The sequence below is a fragment of the Juglans regia genome, chromosome 7 (assembly GCF_001411555.2).
Source record: "Juglans regia cultivar Chandler chromosome 7, Walnut 2.0, whole genome shotgun sequence".
NCBI classification, from domain to species: Eukaryota; Viridiplantae; Streptophyta; class Magnoliopsida; order Fagales; family Juglandaceae; genus Juglans; species Juglans regia.
The window spans coordinates 15,490,249-15,499,283 of NC_049907.1; the positions used below are offsets into that span (position 1 = coordinate 15,490,249).

Below are 9,035 nucleotides of genomic sequence, written 5' to 3' on the forward strand. Positions count from 1 at the left end.
TACAGTTTTTTCTGCATTTGCATGCATTTCATGTTTATCATTCTTCATGCATAGTCTATCTTTGTGAACATTAGTTGTCTAACTTACTAAGATTTCAATTAAATCTCATCCTTTGTGGACCCACTATCATTTCACTCGAAATTATAGAAGTTCTAGATGCATATGGACCTAATGGACCAGTGGATCAAGAGGATTGAGGAGGAACCCGACGTCGACATGAGACTTGATCTTATTTTGTTATTTCTAGGCCTAACCCTTCGTGCCATAGAACGCATGAAACAATTGGTTTAGATTCTTTTTTTGGAAACTTGGTATTTTGTATTAAGATTAAGCTACCTGATGATTTGAAACTTATGGTTTAATCAATACTATTGGGATGATTTAGTTATTCTGACATAAGTTCATTTTCACCCTTACTTTTCACTGCAATTATTGCATACTGCTGCTGCATTTCTATGATGCATTGCATACTCTATCATGTACGGGGCTATGTAACCTTGTGTTGCATGTGCCGACTCTCTAAGTCCCTGTTACATCCCAAGCAGAGGTTGGGGGCGTCACAACCAGTCTTCTTCCGAATCACCTTCGGATTTAATAAAATTTTTCTGACGACAAGGGTTTCGTTTCCATTTCCGTACAAAACATCTCCTTCACGTCGTCCTTGTCATAGATAGGTTCTCCCATGTGCTCAACATCCTCCATGTCTTCCTCATTAATCAAAAGGTTTTTTCCCTTTTGGTTGGCAAACTTTCTAAATTCAGTTGCCCTATGATCAGGCTCCTTGCATTTGAAATACCGAATATTAGTGGCGTTCGAACTATGACCTTTAGTTGACTGCACAGCAGGGCGAGTCACCTACAGACGGAACCCATGGGTTCTAATCGCCCCAAGGTGTAGGTTGCCTAGTCTGCTGCTTTTCTACAATCTGAGCACATTGATAGGCCTTAGAAACAACCCACCCAAATATCTTGCCACCATCTGTTCTTCAGTCTCTGAAAGATCATTTTGGACCACCAATTGATAGAACTTCTTATTGTAATCATCAACGAGTCTCACCCTCCACCACAACGTGTCAAGTCACTTAAAGAAGATTTAAGTATATCCAAAGGGCAAGAAGTGACCCTTCATCTTCTTCTTCATCTTCTCCCAATCATCATTCTTAGCCTTGCCCTATTGCTCTCGAGATCGATTCAACTACTCCCACTAGGCAAAGGCTCAGCCTTTTAACTTGATGGCAACCAATTTCACCTTCATTTGATTTGAGACATCCTTATAATCAATGTAACACCCCGTATTTTAGTGTATTTTTAATTGAAAGATTATTTGTTATTAATTTAAAAATTTATTCTCTTGTTTTAAAATTGGATGGATTTTTAGTGGGTTTATTTTTATGATTTTAATTTTGTGAAAATTATTTTGAAGTGCTTTCTTATAATTAATTATTGTTATACATTTAAATTGTTTTTCATATTTAATTAACTTATTGTTGGATTTAATTATTTATTTTCATTTTAATCACTACGTTTGAATTATTTTATTTTACTTGTTGTTTTGAAATCGTCTCCGTTGGATCATTTTTATGACCCAAGATGAGAGGATTGAACCTCATTTCTTTTCTTCACTTTTTTCTTTTCCTCTTTTTCTCTTCTTCCTCTTTTTTTTCCTTTTTCTCCTCATTTTTTTTCTTTTTCCTCCCTTGCTTCCCACTTGCCGCACCCCCTCTCCCCGTGCGATTTCTTCTTCTCCACAGCCCGCCACCGTGAGCCACTGTCCGGCAACACCACCCAGCCCACTACCTCCCCCACAGGACGGCGACCCCACCCCTCCATTTCCAGCCCCTCTCAAGCCGCCGTGAGCCCCCACACACGATGCAAAGCCACGTCGTTCCTTGTGCTCGCGCGCCGCCGTCGCGCCACCACCGGCCACCATTTCTTCACCACTTCATCCTCGACCTCCTAGCAACCCAATGCACTTAACCCCAGCTCCGATCTGTTACCGGTGAAGCCCATCTATCTCCATCTCCGATTTGAGCATTTTGGCCTTCAACCGTCGCCCACGCCGCCACCCACGGCCAACCACCACCACCACTAGCTTCACCGACATCCCTAAGCTCTTTCCTATCAATCTCAGGTCATCATTTGTACCTGTTCAAAAGTGGGTTTTTGAGACCCACGGTCACAGTGCATTTTGCACTATTCTGTTGCTGTGCCCCCACTTCTAGCACCTCTGTGATCTTTCAAAAATTATATTATAGCATTGTAAATATTTTTCCAAAAAACTTTTGAGATTTAAATGTATTTTCGCACTAACTCATATTTACTATTAATTGGTTGGTTGTGCCAGATTGAGTCCAAGGAGTAAGGAGGGTCGGTTGGATTGGATGATGAAGTTGTTTGTGTGATTGGTATATGCCATGGAATTTGTTGGCTGTTCCGGGTTTAAATAATGATGTTTTGAGTTTGACATTGGTCATGGTGGATATTGGTGATTTTTAGGAAGTGATGATATATTTTGGGATTATAAGGGTTTTAAGTTTTGAGAAATTAAAATAGGTTATTTTAGAAGTTTAGGCTTAAATATCGAAATTCGTGATTGATTGAAAACTTACGGAAATTATGTGATTATTTTTATAGGTGACGATTTATTTTCGATTCGATATTTTTGAGAAAAATTCTGAAAAGCTAAGTTGTCCAGGTAAGCAGGGTTACTATGCTAGGCTTTACACGAATTATTGAGACTGAGGTTGATATTCCGAAAACTTTGCATATTTTTGTGATAAAATGAGAACTTGGAAAAAACAAAACCAACATCGGTCGTTTATTTGCATACTCATGAAATCTGTGTGGAAAATAAAAATTATTTTCTGACATGCATTGTGTATACATGAGCTAAATTTTGTTATGATGTCTCTGAAATATGAAAAAGAGCTATATTTGAGAATTCTGAAAAATTGTGCATTTATTTATAAAGATGCTCCGACTTTTGTTTTCAGTATGTAAGAATGACCTGATTATGTTCTGGTATTATGTTCTGTTTTGGATATAGCATCTGAAAACCTTTAGCATGGTGTACTGATTTTGTATTTGACTCTGTCTCTGCTCTGCTCTGTTATGCTCTGCTCTGTTTTGGTTGGTACCAACTTCACTGTCTTTGACCCACTTTGGAAACAAAGTGGTTTTATTGTGGTCTTTCCTGTGTGCACACTCGGGGCTCCGAGAAGAATAAGGGAAAGATTCCACCTCTGTCTCTACCCAGTTTGGTCATCGGGGATAGCACAACCCTACCACAGGGATGAAACATGGTCTTTGCTCTATAAGATGCTCTGTTTTGATTTGATAATGATGCTCAGTTTATGTTATGCCAAAGTACTATGGGTTCTTACTTGTCTTAAAACCATCGCTCTGTTACTTTTGAAAATATGTTTGTTCTGCATGATAACTCTGAAAAATATTTTGTTCTGGATGCTATACTTTGTAAATGCTCATGTTTGCACGCTAGCATATGTCCTATGCTTACTGAGTTGTTGATAACTCACCCCCTATCTTCATAATATTTTTCAAATGATGTGGAGAGTCCAACTGAGGGCCTGGATTAGAATGGTGAGCATGATTAAGCTGAGGAGAGGATGTTAGAAGAAGGAATTCTGATGTCCTTTAGTTTTAATGTCTTTTAGATTTAATTATATCTTGGACTTGGGTTTAGTAAGACTTATGAAATTATTAGTTTGGTTTGTTATGACTACCGGGAGATTGTGGACTCCTTAGTTTATTTTGTTGTAGTAATGACTTTGTGGAGTTTTCAATCTGGTTATTTAGAATACATGAGATTGAGTTTTGCTAATAAAGTTTTGGGGTTTTATTTTAGTTGTGTTGGGAAACATGTTCTTAAGTGATAGGTAGTAATTCTCCAGGCCAACAGGGTTTGGGGCTTTACAAGCAAAGATTCGTTCCACCTTGTGCAACCAATCGATGGAGACCTCAACCTGCAAGAGTACTAGAAAATTCTAGTAGATTAACTATGAAGCCTAGGTCTCCACCTGACTCCTCCCAAAACGAAGCATGATTGTGATATGGGTTCTTAAAATCGGAGTCAGAGTCATTATCATCCATATGACCCTCCCAGTTTTGCACCTCGACAAGTTGGGTTAATTTTGCTATCTGCCTCTGAAAATCTGCAATCATCACTTCCTATACGTTACGATTGTGTGAGGGCCTTTCTCATTAGGAACTGGCCACGCCAGCCATGACCTCTACCACCAGCCATGAAATGATGATAAATCACACCAAGAAAATGCTAAAACCACTTATGCTACCAGAAGCTAGACAAAATAAGGATTATTCTAATGACTAGCTAAGCAACGAAAACTAGGGATTGAGATTGAGAATGATGAAATAGAGAGAAAACTTTGAGATAAACTTAGAGATTAGGGTTTACTGATAAAAGTCCAAAAGTCCCTTTTCTGAAGCCCACAAGTCGAGCTTAAATAGCTGAAGAAATCCAGACAATCGCCCAAATAAAGAAAAAAATTAGAATGGGTCATACGCACGATTCCGATAGTAGTAACCAAAGTTATGGCCAAAATATTGAGCATACAAATATTGAAGTGTACATAATATCGCCCCAAATCCTGAGATCTTCACCTTTTCTTGCCATATCTGCTCTGATCTGCCTTTTCAAGGTCGTCTAGTGCCATCAACGTCGAATCTGTTAACTCACTGACATCAAATGCGTATCCTCCTGCATCAACATGCTTGCGGTATTCTACAAGAGCCCACAATGGGTAGATGTTTCTGTATGTTGCATAGTGTAACATACAGTTCCTCTTGAAACATTCAGTGATTTCCTGCATAAAAGGGTAATAAATGGTAGGAAAGTAATCTATATGTAATTATCTTTTTTAATCCAGTGATTGCCTTCCTCCCTTTTCCTTTCTGAACTATAATTCAAAGTTTCACACAGTTGTGTGGCCTTGTGCATGCTGAGTGTAAAGTTTATCCTGCTAAACTATGTTTTGTAGTGCAAAAAGGAATTCCGTTTTCATGTATATTATCATTTTTATTTAAAAGTATTTTTTGCTTTTTCCTTTTCTTATTTGAACCTATGTGTTCAGGAAAAACAAATAGGATAAAGATTATTTGAAGCAATGCCAAAGAGAGATACCTGTTGAGGAAAATCGCCATCTTCCATTTGAGAATTGATTATCAGCTTTCCTGCGCGGTGAAGGGGTGTTGGGTCTCTCTCAGCCTATTGCAAACACAAATTTAAGATCACAATATGTCAGAAATGAGAGGTATAACGCTAAACTTGTAAACCATAAACTAACCTGTCCAGCATGAATAAGACCCATCATGGCCCATGCAGTATGTACCAAATTTGATCGGTTTCCTTCTAGAGGAACATATTCCTATGAAATCAAGAACAAGAGTTTATCTTTTAGTCTTGTTCAAATAAATCTATCCAGCATGGGAATTTTAAAAAGACTAGATCAAGAAGTGTTGAAAATTTTACCTTGTTTGGGCATGATAGATAGCTCTCTCCCCAACCTCCATTATCTCTTTGTGCTTTGAGTAGAAAATTAACACCTTTGCGCATAGCTGGACAGTTGTTAAAAGTCTTGCCTGCCGCAGCCAACCCTCCAAGTGCAAACCATGAACCATATGTAAAGCAAACTCCCCAATCTCCATACCTAGGAAATGCTTAATCATGTCATTGATCTCTCTAAAAGATGTACATAAAAACAGATAAACGTTTGAAACATATCTAATGAACCAGTCTAGGAGCATACCAAGAACCATCGGGCATTTGTATGTCTTCAAGGAACCGAGCAGCAGTTCTAATGGAATTATCAATCTCTTTCTTCCTGTGTTCAGGGTACAACTTCGTAAACAAAACTAAAGCCTGGATTGCTGCGGAAGTGCACTCAACATGCACATGTTCAATGACAATGTCGGCCACGAATTCTGTGGGATTAAGCAGCTGATGAGGAAAAAGGAGAAGTTAATAAGGGTGGATTTATCAGCTCCAGATAAGTTCTGAAGTTTTTACAGAGGAATATTTCCAGGTATATTTTGAGATACTTACTTCCAACCACTCTTGGGCTCCAGCTGGCTCCCAAGCAGGTAAACCACCATTTTTACTCTGCATTTAGCCATAGAATAGAGCTACTGATAAGAACACAACGAAATACTTGAGAAAAAAGCTTCAAATAAGTTGAACTTTCAAAAGCCTATAAATGTCAATTATTCACATCACCAGTGGATGTTAAACCTCACCTGCAGAGAGAGTATAACATTTACAGCATCATAGAATCGCTCAGGTTCCATTTTCTCACCAACAATTTCTGGTGGCATCATTGAGAAAAGAAGGCAGCACTGTGATGCAGAATTAGTATTTTATTCTTTAAGTGGAAATGTAATAATTAGTACTTATTCTTTTGAAAAGAAAATTTTAAGTGGCGATATGCTTTCAGAATGGGAAGTAAAACCTGAGATTTCTTTATGAAGTCATCTGGGATTCCCATTTACAATTTACACTGGCAAGATGCTTCTTGAAATAATCCCCATTTGGATCTTCATCCCAACAAGCAAGCATGCATAACACATGTTGAGTGTAAATTGCATCAGGAGTAGTGTCATATGTATAGCCTAAATAGATAGATGCTCTCCTTTGTTTGTTCTTGATTGTATAATCACATTTCCTTTTCCACACATCCAATGGTAATGTATCGACTGTTCTCATCTTCATAATGAATTTGCTTCATTGTTACTTGAAGAGCCCTGTCTCTAACCAGCTTGTTAAGGGGCCAACGAGTGAGAAGGGGCTCAGTGAACAGGTATAGACTATCCCAAAGCAGATCTTGTACCCATGGATGGGGATAGTAGATATCCTCCTGTAATAATATAGCTTTGATTAGAGAATGTCTTCGGAAGTATTTTCAAAAGTATCTATAGCACATAAAACTTTCAAAACAAGAGCTCTGCTCCTCTAGAGTTATGTCATCCAATTATAGGTAGTCGTGGAGTATGGACACGTGGTACTCTCTACCTATTACAAAATGACATGTAATTAAAAAGTAGTACTTATTTAAGCAATTTTAATGGCATGTCATCCTTTGATTGGATGAGAGTAACACATCATCCATACTCCTGGAGTACCTAATAATTTTTCATAAAGGTAAAACATACCTTTGCACGTAGATGACGCACACTCCTCCAGTTAATCTCATTGTAAGGCTCATTGTAGAGCTCCTCCCTCAATTGAAGATTGAGAGGAGTGATTGGGCCTACGAACTTTTCCCATATAGATATGACATTGGCATGTACACCATTCGGCAGTAGCACCACATTTTTGCTGCATTTAGGAGTAAAACAGAAATTTTGAATTAGGCAAGTTTTATATATTGTGAAGAGAAGAAAGTAAAACATCTTCTGTAGCAGCAGATGCTTTAGAAAGAAATGAGAGGATGTTCAATGAAGTAGTAACCAGACATGTACAAACCTGGGTGCATCGGAAGAAATGAAGGAAGGATTCAAAATTCCGGCGGCCTTGGGTTGCTTCCAATCCACTCGAACACACCAAGTATCTACATTACATGGAATGATAATGAAAATAAGCAACATACTGGCATACCGTCATGGTCCCTTGTGTGAACAGAACATAAGAAATGGAAAAACTTCTATGTCTTTCATTGAGTATGTTGAGTGGTATTTATACACAAGAAAAGAATAAAGAAATGTTGTTTTGTTACAGATAACTTGAGAGAAAGAATAACTGATTTCTCTACAGTGCTTATTCTAGAATATTTCAAATTCTGTTGCAATGTTGGTGCGGTTCTGTTGTAATGCGTGGCTCATGGCAGTGCTCTGCTTTCATGCTGGTAGTGGTACGCCCATGATGCCTGCCTATTGTTTGTTGCAAATGCTCAGACTTGACCTCAAACGATTAAAACGATATGCAACGATGGGTTTGGTGAGTAAATCAGCTACTGGCCTTGTGAACTGTAGAATGAAACTTGCAATGTTTTTGCAGCAACTCTATCCCTAACAAAGTGAAAACCTATGTCCATGTGTTTGGTTTTTGAGTGATAGACAGGATTTACAGATAAATACACGGCCACAATATTATCGCACCACAAAGTTTGAGCTTTAGGAAGGAAGAAACCTAATTCCCGAAGGACTGTTTGCAGCCAAATGAGGTCTGCTACTGAGGATGCGAGGGACTTGTATTCGGCCACAGTTTAGGAGTGAGCCATAGTACTTTGCTTCTTTGAACTCCATGAAATTAAGTGATTTCCCAAGTAAATGCAAAATCCTCCCGTTGATCTTTGATCATTCGGACAACCCCCCTAATCGGCATCAGAGTATGCTTGAAGATTAAAGGCATTTTGAGATTTAAAAAACAAGCCATAGTTGATGGTTGCCTTGAGATACCGTAGTATACGCTTGACAGCACTCCAATGTGAATTTTTTGGTGAATGCATGAATTGGCAAACTTTGTTGACTGAGAATGAGATGTCGAGTCTGGTTAGAGATAAATATTGGAGACCCCCAACAATGCTTCGATAGAGAGTGACATCTTCAAAATCTGGTGAATCAAACTTGGAAAGCTTGAGATTTGTAGCCATAGGAGAAGTTATGGGCTTAGCAAGAAGCATGTTGTTTCGGGTGAGGAGCTGTTTGATGTACTTCCATTGAGACAAGAGTAAGCCATTCACTGTTATGTCTACTTCTATGCCAAGAAAAAAATAGAAGTTACCAAGATCCTTTACTAGAAAATCACGACCCAAGGAGTTGATCAATAGCTAACTGATGTGAAGATTTGATGACAATGTCATCCATATAGACTAGAAAATAAATTTGCACATCAGATTGATTTAAAATGAAAAGAAAAGGGTCAGCTTTGGAAGAATTAAAACCAAAATCAAGTAACCAAGAGCTAAGTTGAGCAAACTATGCTCTTGGAGCCTGCTTCAGACCGTAGATAGCTTTGTGTAACTTGCAAATATAATTTGGATGAGCTTTATCAACAAGCCTGAG

General features: G+C 38.4%; 1 pseudogene; it reads right to left on the reverse strand.

Annotated features, from left to right (window-relative positions):
• Nucleotides 1-4,527: 4,527 nt before the first annotated feature.
• On the reverse strand, nucleotides 4,528-7,635 carry LOC109019786 (annotated as a pseudogene).
• Nucleotides 7,636-9,035: the final 1,400 nt, after the last annotated feature.